The following is an 18,211-nucleotide window of genomic DNA, read 5'->3' as shown; positions in this document are numbered from 1 at the left end:
TTTATCTCCAATCTATCTGGGCGTATCGAGCCGTTCATGGGTTTGGTGAAAATCAAATCCGATGATGAGTTTCGCTGGGGGGCAGAACAGCAGCAAGCTCTTGACGAAGTCAAAGAGTATTTGTCAAAGCCTCCAGTGTTGGTTCCTCCTCAGAATGATAGGCCGTTTTATGTGTACCTATCTGTGGGTGACACTTCTATTGCTTCGGTGTTGGTCCAGAAGCATGACGGCCAGGAGATGGTGGTTTTCTACGTCAGCAGACGCATGTTAGACGCCGAGACCAGGTACCCTGAAATCGAGAAGCTTTGCCTTTGCTTATACTTTACATGTACAAAGCTTCGTCATATTTTGCTCTCGGCGGAAACAATTATTATATGCAAATCGGATGTCATAAAGCACATGTTGTCGGCTCCTGTCCTGAAATGCCGACTTGGAAAATGGATGTTTGCATTGTCAGAATTCAATATCCGATACCAGCCTGCAAAAGCAGTCAAGGGACAAGCACTGGCGGATCTTGTTGCGGACAGGATCAGTACTGATATTGCTGCGGTATTTATTCGTGCTTGGGCTATGTTCTTTGATGGATCGGCTTGTGATGATGGGTGCGGTGTGGGAATTCTGTTGGTCTCGCCTTGTGGGGCGACATATTCCTTTTCCATCAGAATGACTGCCCCATGCACCAATAATTTGGTGGAATATGAAGCCGTTCGCAAAGGGATGGAACTACTCCTTGAAGCTGGAGCAGAAGCGGTGGAAATTTTCGGGGATTCAAAGTTGGTGATTTCTCAGCTCACGGAGGAATATAGATGTGAGAGCGAGGCTCTTTTCCCAATATGGGTGCAATGCCATGAGTTGATGTCACAATTTAGGTACATCAATTTCCACTGGATACGCAGGACTCTGAACAATGAAGCCAATGATTTGGCACAGATGGCTTCCGGGTACAGGGAAGCAGCCGATGGAGTCGATGTGGAGGTTCAGTTTCTTGAGCCCGGAGACTGGAGAGCCGATATCTTCAATTACTTGAAGGATTCGGCTCGGGGGGGCACCCAGAAGGATAAGACTCAAGGCCATGAAGTACGTTCTGATAGGGGATGACATGTTTTACAGGACCTTGGAAGGACTACTGCTCAAATGTCTGGGGCCTTCAGAGTCAAATCGGCTCTTGCATGAGGTTCATGAGGGAGCCTGCGGTACGCACCAATCGGCTCATAAGATGAAATGGCTGATTAGGCGATCGGGTTATTACTGGCCCACTATGCTTGAAGATTGTTTCAAATATTACAAGGGATGTCAAGCATGTTAGAGGTTTGGTAAAATTCAGATAGTGCCAGCATCAGTGATGAATCCTATCATCAAACCCTGGCCATTCAGAGGTTGGGGCATGGACATGATTGGACAGATCAACCCGTCGTCTAGCAAGGGTCACCAATGGGTCTCAGCTGCCACAGATTATTTCACAAAGTGGGTAGAGGCAGTGCCCATGAGATCAGTAGCATCGAGAGATGTGATCAGCTTTGTCAAAGAACACATCATCCACAGATTTGGGATCCCTCAGACCATTACGACTGATGGAGGATCGGTCTTTATATCAGAAGAGTTCAGAAAATTTGCCGATGACATGGGGATTAAGCTGATCAGATCATCTCCGTATTATGCCCAAGCCAATGGACAGGCTGAAGCATCCAACCAGAGCCTTATTAAGCTCATAAAGATAAAGATCGATGAATATCCTAGGCGCTGGCATGAGGTGTTATCAGAAGCTTTGTGGGCATATCGTATTTCGTGTCATGGTCCACCAAGACGTCGTCGTACCATCTAGTCTACGGCCAGGACGCTGTGCTACCATGGGAAATCACGGCTGGATCAAGGCGTGTTGAGTTTCAGAATGATCTATCTGCCGAACAGTATGCAGCCTTGATGAACGATAATGTGGAGGACCTGACAGAGTTAAGGCTTTGGTCGCTGGAAAAAATCAAAGAGAACAAAGCAAAAGTCGCCCGTGCATACAACAAGAAGGTCAAGCCTAAGGATTTCTGAGTTGGAGATTTGGTTTGGGAGGCGGTATTGCCATTGGGAGCTAAAGACAAAAAGTTTGGTAAATGGTCTCCAACTTGGCATGGGCCGTACAAGGTTGATCAGGTTTTGCCTGGGAACGCATACATGCTCGAGGAATTGGATGGTGTCAAGTTTCCTGTTGCTGTCAATGGTCAGCATCTCAAGAGGTATTTCCCGAGCATGTGGGAAGGCGAGTAATAAAAGCCGATGATATCCATCTGGCTATATCACGACAGGCCAACATGTTGAGTTGGCCGCACAAAAAAAAACTGACAGGCCAACACTTTGAGTTGGCTAATGAAAAGCGAACAGCCGATGTGTAACCATCGACTTAAGATATTTTTAATAGTTACAAGTCTCAAGTTAACAGGCAGTACTAATTTTCTCTTGAGCCTATCTACTGGTTCAGGAACTCTTCTATGGCATGGATGGCTTCAGTTCGAACAGTGTCTGCTCGTGCTATAATCGCTTTGTCATCCTTGTCATCGCCTGTGACTATCTGCCGGCTCAAGGTGCTGATTTCTGCAAACTTTGCTTGTATCTTCTTGGCTATTTCCTGGGTTTCTTGCTTGGAGTTTGCGATGGAGGTTTCCTCGGCCTGGATGAGTTCTTTGGTGGTGCGGACCTTTTCTTCGAGTTCCGCCAGTTCTTTCTTCAGGAGGTCGAGTCGGTTCATGTTGGCAGACACGTCGGCTTTGATATCTAGAATTGCCTTTTTCTGGTTGAGGGCCTTGCACTTTTGGGTAATGTCAGCCTTCAGAGAAGCTTGAGAGCGACGTGCTTCCATCCTTTGTTGTGCTTTACTGACTTCTATCCGAAAGAATGGGAGGTTGCTGGTTGACTAGAGCTTGATTTGCAATGGCTCCGGAAGATGGGATTCTATTTGCTCGAAGATGTTCTTTATTTTGCTGGAATCGTCAACCAGAGCGGTGATTGGAGCAGATAGGAGATCCCTGATGAGTCAAAGATGATGTGTCAAGTTAGCTGATTGCTGCAGAGATGATGTTTCTACTCCAGGGACAATCAGACCCATTGATGCTGGGTCAAAGGAAAGCAAACCTGAAATGTCAAAGCTCTATGGACATCTCTGGAGTTAGAACAATATGCATTTATGAAGTTATCGGCTGGTTCAGAATTGGTTTTGTAATGTCACCTGTTCTGGAGAAGAAGTGTTGGTCGGTTTGGGAGCAATCGTCCTATCAGAGCTGGTGTGAGCGTCAAGAGCATCGACTGTATCAGCTTGTTCTTCGTTTGTGTCCATCAGTACATCAGGAGTTGCAGCCGTCTCATGTTGATTCAGGCCTTCTTGTAACACACGGTTTATAAAAGGACATAAACCGAGCAATCATATACGTGCCAGGATCAAGTTACACGTATGTACAACAGAATGAACAGTATATCATAGCACATATCACGTAAAAAGACATAATAAAGCGAATACGAATGTTATTTATTACATTAATGACAAAAATGTCTGATACAGCGGAAGCGAAGTACAAATACGATAAAAGCTCTCCGAAGCTGAAGCAGGGCGCCACATGGACGTCGACTGGGAGACGAACACCTAGAAGTCCTCGTAGTCCTGGTAGCGCTGGACGAACTCCCTCATGTCGGCAGGAACTGAGCAGCAGTAGCGTAGCCAAGAGGAAAAAGTAGAGAAGAGGCAAGGGTGAGTACACAACTTGTACTCAACAAGTATAACACAAACTATGAGGCTCTAAGGTTGGCTGACTCAACTGCATTAGCTTTTAAGTGTTGGCAAAATTTTATTAAAGCTATTTACTACGAGTTGATGAATTAACATTAACCCAGTTACATAGTAATTAATCAAGATTAAACATGTCACTACTGAGAACCAAACCGAAACCAAACCAAGGTAACCCCGAGAAGCACCTCCCTCGTCAGAAGGAGATAACTCCACTAATCAAAAGGAGGATCTGGGCCGCTCATAACCGTGAGCACGGCTAGTATACCAGTTTTACACTCTGCAGAGGTTGCACATCTTTACCCACAAGTCGTGAGCTACGCCAGTTGTTCATCACACTTCCTTAGGTGAGATGACTAGCGACTCACTACGAGGCCTTTACAAAGAATCTCGTTGGTAGGGAGTAACCGCGAGGGTGGATCGGTGACTATGGAGCAGGTCTAGTGGGCGTCAAGACACGAAGCACAGACGAGGCCACTCAGCACGAGGGCCATAGAAGCTTACCGCCCCTGCCCCGCAGGTAAGTTACTCCAAACCAAAAAGATCTAATTATTACGCCAAGTCTATCCCATTCTAGCCTTGTGGTAGCGCTGTTGTCCCAGGTTGTCGCTCTATGAACCGGTCCTTATGGAGAGTGGCCAACCAAGCACTAAGCACCGTGCTGGCCCCGTAAACCATGTTTCTACAAAACCATATTTTAACGAGACGTGAGCCACCCAAGCACGAAGCACAGAGGGCCACTCTCAGAATTAAGTTCAAGTAAACCATTAATCAAATTAATTAAAAAGGACGAGAGAGTGTTATAGTGCAGCAACCTAGCACAACTAACCAAAATGCAACCCAAAGGTATATATAAAGGATATAAAGTGGCTAGGAATGTCCTTATAGGCATACAGTATTAAAATGCAGTATGAAAATGTATTTAAAAGTGATGGGTTGTTCATGTTATTCTTGCCTTCCTCATAATGCTCCTACTGCTGCTCAAAGTGCTCAGAAGATGGCTGCTCCTGGTACTGGTACTGGGGCTCCTCATATGGATCAACGTCTACTCACGAACACATGGCCAAAACGAGGCACAACAATAAGCATACAAGCAAACACTAACAAAAACTAAAAAACAGTACATCAATACATAAAAACAGCAAGAAAAACTAAGCCTAAACTGTTCTATGCGTTACAATGATCCCGTGGATATAAAGAACGCTAAAAACGGAGCTAAAACGCATAAACTAGGCTAAAAACAAGTTCTAGGGGCTTATTTGCGAGAAAAACTAAGTTCCAGGGGGTTTTCTGCAAAAACCGAGGGCTAAAACGTAATTAAACCTTAGTTCTGGGGTCTAACTCGCAAAATTACCAAGCTAGGACGGCGGGTTCTATTCTGAGAAAAGCTAGGGGGTTATCTGCTAAAAACTGGGCCCAACAGTAATTATTTTTGAACTATCCAGGATGGCGGGTTGATTTCAAGGAAGTCCAGGGACTCTTTAGCAAAAGTGCCAGGGCGAAGGGGTACGTGCCGATCTGGATCATTGGATCCAAATCTGATGGCCTGGGTTTTAAGGGCGCTGGATCTAATTGTGGCCATTGCAAACGGATCTGGCGGTCCAGGGCAAAGGGGCGCGGGGGCGGCGGCGGAAGGCGCTGGCGGCGTGCTCCCGTGGCGGGGGTTCGCCGGCCATGGCCGTTCTTGGCCTTCCAGGGGTCAAAAGGGACGGAAACAGGGTCGGGAGGACTCCACGCAACATGCGTGATCCACTGGGGAGGTTTCCCGGGTTCAGGGAGGCTCGGCTGGGGCTCGCCACGGCGCGGGGCGGAGCTGGGTGGTGGTGCTCGCCGGCGCAGGGCGGTTCGGGGTCTCCCGGGGCTACAACTACCAAAATATAGCGCCAAAAGGATCGGGAGGAGTTGCGGGTGCCCACCGGGCTCGGAAACGAAGGAAGGACCGGTTGGCGGCGAGCTCCGGCGGCGAGTCGCAGGCGGCGCTCGGTGGCGGGGCACTGTGGTGGAGCTCCAAGCGTCTGGACTCCCTGGTTCGACTCCCGGCAGGGCTGTGAGGGTGAAGCGGGGGTTAGGGTGGTCCGGCAGTCACCGGCGGCATGGAAATCACGGCGGCAGAGCCACTTACCGGCGATGCGTCCCTGCCGAAATTCCCGGTGCGGCGTGACTCGGTCCGGGGCCAAGGAGCTCGAGGATGATCCAGGGATCGAGGCGGAGCTGGTGCGCCCCTTGGACGGAGCTCAGGTGCGGCGGAGCTGCGACTCCATGGCGGCGCAGAGGAGCGGCTGTCCGGCGGAGCAAGATGCGCGGCAGGCTAGGTTTACGGTGGCGGCTGCGGATGGGAGGAGGAGGGGAGGCTCGGGCCCCTATTTGTAGGGCGGCGGGATGGCCTGGGCGTGCGTGCCCAGGAAGGAAAGCCCGCCGAGAATCTCGGCGTGCCGGGCGCGGCGGTTGCGCGAGGAAGGGGACGAGCCTGACCGCTGGGCCCGGGCCGTCAGGGGCGCGAAGGCGACGCGAGGCGGGCTGAGCGGCTGGTGTGCGGGCCCGGCTGGTCAGCGAGCGAAACGCGCGCGGCGCGGGCGACTCGGGCTGAGCGGGAGGTGAGGGCAGGCTGACGGATGGGCCCGGGTTAGCTGTTGGGTTGGGCGTGGGAGTGTGGGCCACGCTGTCGGCGAGAGGAGGAGGGGCGCGTGCGCTGGCTGGCGAGCGGGAGGGAGCGGGCCGTTGCGGGGTTCGGCTGGGCCGAGTGGGGAGTTGGGCCGCGCACAGGAGGGAGAGGGAGCTTGGGCCGTGTGCGTGGGAAAGGAAAGGAGGTCCACGGGCTTGAGCTGCTGGGTTCCCTTTCTATTAACTCTTCTATTTCTTTTCCTATTCAAACTAACTCAATCAAATCTATTTGAATTCAAAATTTAATTTGAATTCAACTCTAACACTCAAACAAATAAAATAATGCTCCAGCATGAATGCAACATTAAAAGTAAACCTAGGACAAAATTTTAATTACTTGAGAACCATAATTAGATTTAATGTCATCTAAGCACAATAAACCTTAGAAAATTTAAATAAAGCCAATTAAATTTGTTAATAAATGCTGAAATTTAAATTAGGGTGTTACACTTCTGCATTGGAGGTTTCTTCAGCTGCATCCTGGAAATAGAATTATAATCAACCAAGGTACATATGTATGATATAAGTTCTTGAATGATGGGTTACCTGGTTGGTGTTGGACTCTGATGGACTTGGAGGGGATGGTACTGGTTTCTTGATGACACGCCTTGTGATCATCTTCCTTTTCTTGGTCAAGACTCGGGGGGCAATGCTTGCTGAAGTTTGTCTTCGCTTGGGAGCCGACTGGAGTAAGTCTGGCTGAACAGTCATTATCACTTTCTTCATTGGTGGTGATCCTTTGCAGAAGAGTACATTAGGAGCAGTTGGAAGGAAGTGAAATGGCTCCCCAGTGCTGGTCATGGGTTCTGGACCATCTTGTTGCTGCTGACAAGATGAGCAGGTTCAGCCAAGAGAAAGGAATAGAGGACTTAGGAGAAATGAAGTGCATAAATTCAGTACCTCTTCCTCGAGGATTACATATTCAGGATCGATTTGCTGCAGTCGAGGACTTAGAGCCTTTCTGAAGACATGAGTTTTCCACATGTTCCACCAAGTATCAAAGCCGATTGATGAGGAGGTGAAAGACAAATCGGCTGGTATTGGAATGTGGAGATTGTCAAACATGTTGTAGCATCTTGAGCTGGTGAGACCATCAGGCAGATCGGCTCTGCTCTCCACCAAGTGGTGAATATGGAAGTGGGGAGGGACCTGTCCTAGGCCAAATTGCCGAGCTGTTATAACTGGTTGGTAAGATTCATAACCTGGCTTAATGATTCTATTAGAGGTACTGATGCCAACAGGAAGGAAGCCAGGTCGGATCATCAAAGAAAACAGATGCCGAGTGCTGTCATCATCGGCAAAATTATCTAGTCTGAAGGCAGTTGGGATTTCAAAGGGTTCAGATTCAGTAAATGGAAAATAGAGGGGATTTTCTGAGCCTTTGTAGAAGATTCTAAACCAGTTTGCTGCATCTGTTGAATTAAGTTTACTGCCAGGGAGACTAAATAAAGCTTGGCTGTAGCTTGTACATCTAATTGGTTTGCCACTCTCATCAGGGAAAGAGTTCTTGATCAGGACTTGGAAGTTGGGAATATGGTGCTGGAAGTACAGTTGTGCCCACAACTGAATGAACCACCAAGGGCCTCCAGTTGTCAGTTTCTTTTTGTTATGTAAATTAGATGTCATCAAATGGAGATATCTGTAGGTTTCTTCAAGGAAGAGTTTGCCTAGGCCGGTGTGATTACCATGGGCCAAGTGATAGGCCAAAGGGAGATAGTTCTTAGTTGGAGCTAAAGAAGGGCCACAGAAGATGAAGTGCTCTAGCCAAAGATTTAAGAAAGCTGTGTGTTCTTTCTCAGTCACTGGACCTTTTGTTTTCATGTGCTGACTCATGTAAGTACCCCAGTTTGTGCAGTTAACCTTGGAAGAAAGTTTGAAGGGGACTTCTGCCATTTTGTGAGCAGCAGGATTAGGAGAGCTAATGTCTAGTCCAGTGATCATGGTAACATCTAGCAGAGTAGGAGTCATGGGTCCATGACCAAAGAGGAAACAATTCAGAGCATCGGACCAGAAATAGCCGATGGTTTTCAGAAGATTTTCATCGTTGTCAAGAGGTGATAGTGATAAACTAAGTGTGTCGGCTATGTTCAAATCCTGCCATAAGGGCATGTGAGCTTTCGCTACTCTGCTGTAACATGTAATCCAGCTTTCAGGTGGGTTAGGCCAGGCTCTTAAGCAGTCGGCCCAGAGGTTCAAATCGATGTTTTGACTCACAAAAGGAATCCTATTTGCTTCACAAGAGATCAAATCTGTGGGGGTTTCATGGGTTTGTGGGCCAAGACAGAAAGATTTTAGATTAGAGGGATGCAGCAAAAGGATGTTTGACACCTGAAGTTCAGAAGTTCAGAAATATGCTTATGGTGTTATGTTTCAGAGTTTCAGTTTCAGAAACTTGGTAAGCTGAAGGAAACTAAAGGATTAGGCCGAATATTACCTTCAGGCCGCAGATTGCCGTATCATCAGTTGCAGAGCTTGTTGTTTGAGCTGCAGAATCCGCCATGGTTCAGATCCGTTGACTTAAGGTTTGCTTGCTGTGGGCTCTGATTTGAATTTTGGCTGCTTGAAGAGTTCTTGCTCGGATTTGTAGAGCTTGGTTTTCGAATTGCACTCGAAATTGAGGGTTCGTCGAGTTCGGTTCAGACTGGAAGTATTATTCTTCTGCGGGTTGCTTCTAGTTTGAATTTCGTCGGCTCTTGGATATTTATGGAAGCCTGATGCGTTGCCATCGGCTTTTTGGAAGGTAGATGAAGACACGAAATTGGGGAAACTCGATTTCATTAAAAGGAAATTTCATTACAAGGAAAGCCGATTTTACAAAGGAATCAATCCTTCGGCTTTTTGATCCTACTCCTACGATACCACTACTACTGTTCGTAGGTACCTAGTACATACGACGCTTGGGGCTTCGGGCCGGTACATCTCCGCTACCGTCGTCGTCGCTGCCGTCGTCGTCGTCATCGTCGCTGCTGAAGGCGCTGCTGCCGCCTTCAGACCCGGACTCGCTCCAGCCGCCGCCATCGCCACTGTTCTCCTCTTCGCTGTCCTCCTCGGAGGACCCGAGGAACCGGAAGGGCTTTCCGCCTATCGGCTCGTCGTCATCGGAGGGGGAGTCGATCTCCTCTTCCGAGGAAGAGTCGACTCCGTCCGACGAGGGGTCTTCTTCCTTGTCCTTCTCCGACTCCTCTTGGAACAGGAGCCGGAGGTCTTCTCCTTCAGTTTCGGGCTCGTCCTCCTCGGAGGCGACCCCGAAGTCGAACTCCTCTGCATCCCAGTGCAGAGGAGCCAGCGTTTCGTACGCTGTGGTTGGGTCCCACTCTGGCGTCGGCTCCCGACTCTCTGGGATGGAGTCGATGGAAGAAGCAGGAAGGGGGGAAGAAGAAGGGGAAGAGGAAGAAGAAGAAGAGTCTCCAAAGGAGTTGGAGTCGGAAGAAGAAGAGATCGCCATTGCTGCTGGAAGATTGGGGTGGTTTCTGTGCTACTGGCTTTGGGAGGAAGAAGAAGTTTTGTTGTGAAGAAGAGCCGATGCAGAGGGAGGTTAAATAGTGAAAAGGTAGAAGACGGATCGGCAGTTTCGCGTTCTACGAGGAGCCAGTTGCAGAGACATTGTGTCTTCCTTGGTGGTTGCATAGTGTTTAATGAGCATTAACGGAAAGATGAAGCGACGGATTGGTTTTGGAACTATCATTGCCAAAACCAGGGGGCATGTGTTATCGCCATAAATTAACAGGGTTAATTTATGGGCCGAAAGCAAGATGGGCTTAAAGCAGAAGACTAAAGAAGGCTTGTAAATCGGCTCCTGCGTGAGCATATGGGCCACATTGGCCGTGTATCTTTAGATTTAGTTCAAGATTAGAGATAGAGTCCAATCGGGACAAGATTAGTTTAGATTGTTTCCCAAGTCTCCGGACTATAAATATGTACCCTTTGTTATTCATGAAGGAGAGCGTCATCACGTCTCACAACAACAACTCTCGGCGCATCGCCACCCCTAATCCTAGGGTTTCATCCAAGTAAGTGTCATGCTGCCCTGATCGCTTCCTGTGATCAGGGCAGCGTAGTTCTTGCTCTTACCTTGGTATTACTCGTACTGAAGCGTTTTTGATGGCGAGTAATACTAGTTATCCTGATGTTCGTAGCATGGCTTTTGGTAGATCTATTACGCTTCATTGCTTATCATCTACGAATATCACGTTGTTTCTGTGCTGTCACGTTTCAATCTTATGCTAGTTCTTGTTGCATAGAATTAGTCGCACAGAAGCAACACTCTGCTTCTTTTATGTTTAGTAGATCTAATCTGTTATGGTTTGCTCTTATCTTAGGAGTTGGCGTAATATCTGCTAGGTTAGGCCTTGCAAACGGATTGGACGATCCGGTGGCGTAGTAGATGCTTTATCTTGACCTTGATAGGGATTGTTCCGGGAATCGGCTCTTGCTAGTTCTTAGGCCTCTGTTTTGGGTTATGGTCTAGTTGTCTGTTATGTTCATTAGGCCTAGTTACGTGTAGGATGTTCCGATCTAGCAGTGAAGCTTTTACCATTGTGGATTAGATTAGCTAGATTTAATTGAAGCAGCTTTACAATTATTCGCTTTATTCGTCGACATCTGGATGGTTACAGATCCAATCTGACACCGGGACTCGATTGGCTCTTTAAAGCCGATGCAAGAGTCATCCCAGGGAGCCGACAACGGCTCGGACTTATGTTTACACGTGTCTTTGTATGCAGGAAACTGTTCGGAGCATGTCTACACCCTCCTGATCGGGTATAGGTCTGGTGGCACGCCCGGTTTTCTACAAAACCTCCGGGCGCGTGACGGAATTGCGGGCCGTCGACGAGGGAGCAGTGCCTGCCAGTGCCCCAGCAACCTCCCGGCTCTTCGTGTTGCCCGTCGCTGCTCGCCGGTGGGTTTCGACTGACAACAAATGCCCAAGGTAATATACGAAGAACTCGATTATCCTGCTCTTTCCTCCACAAATATGCTCATACAACTTGCATATTCGACAGTTCGATATCCCGAAGGGATAGCCAAACACGTCTTCGTACGAGTACGAGACTCCTTCATAATTGCCGATTTTGTGGTAATGGATACGGATGGTGACCTTGGGGTCAACCTCGTACTTGATCGACCTTTCCTAAGGTCCGCAAAGGCAAAGATAGACGTCGGAAGGGGAGAAATTCGTTTCCGTGTTGGGAAGGAGGACATGTTTTTCAGATTCAAGGAAAGGGAAGAGCAGCATTTCATAATACAACAAGATAGTGAAGGGCAAGCGCTCTGGGGTTCACCCGAACCCCAGCCTGAAGAACCTACGACCACCCGATCCAAAAGAAGACGATCAAAGAAGGTATGGCGTAAGGTTGAGAGTTCATCCTTGCCCACTTCTCTAGGACGAGCCAAACAATGGTAAGTTATTGCAGGAGAAAGATCCCACTTGTCAAACTCAAAACGACGAGCCCTTGCCAAAGGTAAATCGGTACTTATCTCATATTTAATTTTCCACCAAATTTGCTTCTCTCGACTTTTGAAACTTTTTCCTACTGCATATTTGAATTTTCAAAACACCATTGCATGCTAGAATCTTTTCTAGCACCTTTTCTATTTTTACATAAATCCAAAAATATTTTCTAAGCATTGAAATCCTTTGAAGAAAAATACTTTTCAAAATCTTTAGAGGCAAAGTTTGGCCTGGCACCGAAAGGGGGGCACCAGGGGGCCCACCTTGGGGCCGGCCGACTCCACAGGTCGGCCGACCCAGGGCCAACGGCTCCTGGGCCCCACCTTCTCCAACGGCTCTGTGACCGTTGTGGCCTGCTTCTCCAACGGTGCCCGGCCATTCTCTCTTTAAATAGAGGTTGAGATGTAATGACCCGACCCGGGAGAACGACCAAGATCTACTCTACACGTTGAGTAGACCACACCTGCTAATTAATTCTCTTGCACTTTCGTCCTCGCTTCGCGTAAAAGGATTGACCCGGAATTAACTAACTCCCCCTAGGCTGGTATTTAAGCTGGTATGCACTCCCTTCCATTCTCAGTATGGGACTAAACCTCTAATGCTACAGTAACTCGCGAATTTGGCCCGGCCAACCTGGCCCATGGGCTGTTACATGAGAGGTGGGTGTTGAGCTCTCACACTCAACTCTCATTCACTCACTCCCTCTCAAACTCTCTCCAACTTTGCTCTCGGGTTTTCATTGGATTTTGGCTCATGTTTGATTGCAAGAACACTCTCTTTTTCATTTCTTTGCTGCAAGATTGTTCGTATACTTGGGGGAACAACATTCGGGTAAGAGTTTCACTTTCATTTCACTAACGTAACCCGAATCAAGTTGTTCTCATTCGTTCTTGTTCGCTCTTGTTGCAAGCATGAAGGGTGCAGGTCGGAAGATAACCGGAGCCATCAAGAGGGTGATGAGGTTAGGTTCATCCCATTCACGGGGTGAGTCTAGCTCCCGTCATTCCTCTGAACCTACACCAACACCAACACCAACCACGATGGACTACGAACAAGAAGAACAATACGAAGAAGTGCATGCCGAGCCACAAGCCGAGGACATGGAAATTGATGAAGAAGACGCTCCCTACCTCGACTTGCATGACGCTCGTGAACGACAAGCCTATGCCATGATCAAAGACCGAAGCTTCGTCCACACCCAAGCCTTCGATCCGGAACTCCTCATCAAGATAGGTATGTACGAAGACTTCGCTAATGTTTGGCACGCAATTGGATGGGACAACTTCGTTCCCATTGAGGAGTATGGTTCTCGGCTCCCCACCATCCAATTTCTTTGCACTCTTCGGGAGGTGGAAAATGGGGTTTACTTTCGACTTTTCGGGGAAGAATATTTGCTTTCTTGGAAAACTTTTGCTGGCCACCTCGATTTCAACAAACGCTGGCCAATTTCTCTTGAGCAAGCTTGCCGCGGATTTAATCGTCATGAATTTTGGGGACAGATTTTGGGCAAATTTGCACCTACGTGCAATGACATTCATAACCCAACTCTTCGCTTGATGCACAAGTGGTTAGCCATCACTCTCTTTCCAAGAGATGATGTCCGACCCGTGCGCAACGATGAGTTGCTCTTTTTATATGCCTTGGTCAACAAGATCAAAATCTCCCCCGCACAAGCTTTGGTTAGGCAATGGCTTTTGAATTTCAAGATGACGGGTCCTATTGAGTGTACTTCTTTGATAACTTGTATCGCTACACATATCGGTGCCTTAGAGGGGAATTCCATTCCTTTCATTGAGGGTGACCGCGTGTATATCGACAAGTCTTATTTGATTCAAGGTCGCATACTTAAGAAAGGCCCGGATGACTCTTTGATTTTCTTCTTCATGGGCTATACAAATGAGATTCCGCTGCCCAATGCAGACTTCCATTTGTACAATTGCCATTCGCTAACCATCCCTCTCGTTCAACGAGATGGGGGCAGCAGGCATAGTACTTCTGGTTTACCTGGCAGGATGATAAGAAGTAGAACCAGGAGGGAAGAAACACCGGCACCACCTCAGCATACTCAGACCTCATATCACCATGAGTTGGGCTGTTGTTGCCATTATTTCCCATTTTGACCGTCAACTTCTCGGGAATAAATTGAGCCTTGCACTATGTTCATTACATATTTTACCTAATCCTAACAAATTCCACAAGTTTTGGATGAGTTTTGATTTCAGGTGATCATGTACCAAAAACAGGCGAAGTTGGGCACAAACCCAGGCCGACCAGCCTATCCTAGACCGGCTGGCCTGGCACCCCTGAGGAGTGTGCCACGTCTTCAATCCAAAGGCAAAGTAACACACCCACAATGCCTCTGAGTCGTGGATTACACGTCAGTTTGATCGAATGGACCGAAAGGCATTGACATAGATCAAAGGAACCACAAGACAGTGTCAAATCAAGCATAAGTCGGTGAAGCAACTCCCTGGAACAATCACAAGCGTCCACGTACGATGTCGGTGCAACAGAGGGCCGAGGGGCACCAGAGGGAGGCCGGCCGGCCTAGTAACTGCCTGCGTCAAGACCAAGCAACTATCACCGACCCCAGGAGTGAATCAGGAGCGTCCAGGAGAAGGAGGTGGCCAAACCACCATGATCCTAGGTCGGCCAGCCTAGGAGGGGCCGGCCGGCCCCACCTGGCAGCCGCTTATCTCCAGTCTTTGCGTGGAAGTTAAGCCTACCGACCTCAGCTGCTTACAACTGACGCCAACCACTTTGCCGACCCTGGAAGGCTATAAACAGGACCCCATCCATCACTTGTACACACACACAAAGGAGCTATCTTCTATCATTCTTAGTTTCTAGAGTAGGTTAGGTAGTCTGGGAGTTAGAGTCGAGTCGAGCTTGTCTCGGGATTCTGGAGTCGTCATCGGAAGTTGGTATAAGCTCTTGTATCTTTTCCTTTGACATTTATCAATATAGTTATCTTCTTTATCTTTTCGAGTCAGCTTTACTTTCCGCATTATTTATCTTCTCAAGTTATTGTACTTGTGTGCGGAAGTAAGTTCCTCTAGCTTAGACTTTGTATCTTTCTTGTTTATCGGGATCTTACCTTATAGGTTTTCTGGCCCGGACTAGGGAACTCAAGTTAGGCCCCTAGGTTGAGGGGGATTTCTCTTGTTCGCGACAAGAGAAATCCTAACACCAAGTACGGATGTGGTGTCCGAGCTTAGTGTTAGCTAGAAAGTGTGTTCCACCCCACAGTACCGTTGTGGTAGGCGGCAGGTGGTGACAGCCCTGTCCGTCCCTCGTAGTCCACCACGTTCAGGTGCTTTCATATCAGTAGTGCTGACTACCGTTGGACTCCCTTCTCACCCCAGTCTAAGTCATTCCCTGAGGACGCCGAAGTAAGTTCTACGTTCCCGATAACTACGTTGTCGTCCCAGCTGCTTACCTCTCTAAGGATTAGAGTCTCCTGTGTCAGACAGTCTTTGTGGACCATTATCTTATCTATCATATCAGGCTTGCCCCCACTAATTTAGTCGGTTGATATCTCTAGTAAAGTTTGTCATTCGATTCTTCGATACTCTTTGCCATAGTGCTTCCCTGAGGAAAATTATGATACCCTAGAATACTCCAAGGTGAAGTGCTGCAACGGTGATTCTGTGCGCTTGCGGAATCTGTATTCTATTGAGCATAAGAAACACCAACAAGCATTTCTGGCACCATTGCCGGGGAAGTAATTGGCTAAAGATATCATCGAATAGTTTGACAAAATTTACTAATTTATCACTACTAATTTTAGCGGGATTACCATTGCTCTCGGATTTTTGTGATTTCTGCAGAGCAGTGTAGGACCAGATTCAATCTACCATTTCACTTCAACTCATATCCAGAAGAATTGGGTGAATTATTTGACGCATATTCGTCCTACCAGAAGAAACTTTCTTAGGATCAAGGTTTGACATTGCCAGCTTCAATACCCATGGTTCAGAAGACACTACGTCAATTCTCAGCCCCGTCCAATGGCCATATCCCTATTGGATTGACCAATGACCAAGGCACTGATGGCTTTGAGATAAAGACTGGTCTTGTCAACATGGTCCAAGCAAGTCCCTTCCGCGGAAAGGCATCAGAGGATGCCATTGCTCATCTGCAGAATTTTCTGGAAGTGAGCAGCATAATCAACCCAAAAGGCACTACGATGGATAATATTCGTCTTCGACTGTTCCCATTCTCTTTGCTTGGGAAAGCAAAGACGTGGTTCTACACCTTCAAGGAAGAATTCAACACTTGGGATGCATGCGCCAATGCTTTTCTGGTCAAGTACTTTCTGGTGGGCAAAACCAACGCCCTTCGGAACAAGATTTCCAATTTTCAACAACTCCAAGATGAGACAGTCTCGGAAGCCTGGGATCGTCTCCAGGAATACATTGCAGCATGCCCACACCACGGCACGGAAGAATGGCTTATCATTCAGAAGTTCTTCCATGGCCTGAACCAGCAATCGCAAGATCACATGGACATAGCAGCGGGAGGAGCATTCCTCTCCCTCGATGTTGCAGGAGCTAGAGTGCTCATCGACAAGGTTGCTTCCAACCAGAGTTGGAAGGCAGATAGGCAGCCGGCCCGTGCAAAAGGAACACATGATATCGACTGTGTCGATAGGCTGGTCGCCAAGATGGATCTTCTCATGAAAAAGCTGGAATCTCCACACCAGGAGGTTAACCAGACCAAGTCTCGGATGACATGTGAGAAATGTGGCAATACTGGACACTCGGGCAAATCTTGCCCGTTCACTCAAGAGGACGAAAAATCCATTGGGAACGACACTCCCGATGACACAGACTGCCATCCTCAGCAAGGTTGGAATTCTAAGCCCGACCTCCCCTTCGGCCAACAGCAAGGTAACAATTTTAATAATAGTTTTTAGCCCTCGCTTAAAAATTTCATGTATGGCCAAAAGCAAATCAATGACAACATTGGTGAGAAGTCTCTTGCTAATGATAAAATTCTTAAATCTTTGGCTATGCAACTAGATGGGTTTAACTCTGTTATTAAAAATCAGTTGAGATTCAATACATTGATAGAAACTAAAGTAACTCAGCTGGCCTCATCCTGTCGTAACCATAACACGGGGGAGCTTCCTGAGCAACCAGAAGTGAATCCGAAAGAAAACGTGAATGCAGTAATTGTGCGGGCAAGACAATCCGCACAGAGACCACATCTTCCGCAGGATGTAGGTACACGGCGGAAGACCGTAACCGCCAGGAATACCGATGCTAAAGACGGGGTGCTGGAGGAGGCCAATGAATCCAACACCATTGCTACCCAGGAAGACCCCGTGGAACCCCCTAGAACTTCACGGGACTGTCACGATACAACCGCCTTACCGTTTCTAGAGCAGAAAAGGAGGCCGATGGCCGACGAGCAATTCGGCAAGTTCGTCGAGGTAATCAAGAAGCTTTATGGCAACATACCACTTCTAGACACTATGCAGGTTCCCACATATGCCATGTATCTCGAGGATATCCTTGGCAACAAGAGGGTCCTGCCGACCACCGAGGTCGTGCAGCTTATAGATGAGTGTAGCACAACTATACTCAACCCTCTCCTAGAGAAGAAGAAGAAACCAGGATGCCCCACCATCACATGTTCTATCGGAGCTCAACACTTTAAGCACGCTCTTTGCGATCTGCGAGCAAGCATCAGCGCCATGCCAAAGCTAGCAGACCAATCGGTTCGTCATCTCGTGGGGATCGCCAAGGATATTCCGGTAAAAATATGGAATGTCTTTGTTCCTGTTGATTTTGTCATCCTCGATATGGAAATCGGCACCAAGATTCCTCTCATACTTTGGAGGCCATTCTTGAGTGTGACAACTGCCCACATTGATGCGAGAGTTGGAGTAATCCAACTCAACATCAATGGGCAGAAGGAAAGATTCGGCTTTAGGCCGAAGGACGAGCAATGCTCAAAGATCAAAAGTTTCAACCGGAAGGAATCCGTGAAAGAGCTGGAGAAGCCATATACCCCGTCCAACTATACCCTCATTGAATTAGTGGAGAATCTTCGAACTCGAGAGGAGATCAAGGTGTATAATCAATGGAACGAGAAGCGAAATATCCAATGTAAGAAATTTTTGGAATTTGGGAAGAAAGAGATCGAAATAACTCTGCCTATGGCGGAAGAAAGCATCGCCACCCATGTCTCCATCAGGTGACAACGACCGAACCCAAGGTATGGATAGTCTCACTCAGGAAGAGAAACTCGAGCCCTTGCCATGAGGTATGTGGTAGTTATCCATTCTTGCATTTGCATATAGGATAGTTTATCTCCTTGCATAGTTT

The 18,211-nt window shown here is 47.8% G+C and overlaps 1 non-coding gene across 1 annotated transcript; it reads right to left on the bottom strand.

Moving 5' to 3' along the window:
* Positions 1–16,212: 16,212 nt before the first annotated feature.
* On the bottom strand, positions 16,213–16,319 carry LOC120710929. Its single transcript, XR_005690097.1, has one exon. It is a non-coding gene; the product is annotated as a small nucleolar RNA R71 (small nucleolar RNA).
* Positions 16,320–18,211: the final 1,892 nt, after the last annotated feature.

Source organism: Panicum virgatum, chromosome 5K (genome assembly GCF_016808335.1).
Source record: "Panicum virgatum strain AP13 chromosome 5K, P.virgatum_v5, whole genome shotgun sequence".
Classification (NCBI taxonomy): Eukaryota; Viridiplantae; Streptophyta; class Magnoliopsida; order Poales; family Poaceae; genus Panicum; species Panicum virgatum.
This window is presented reverse-complemented; position numbering and strand designations above follow the sequence as displayed.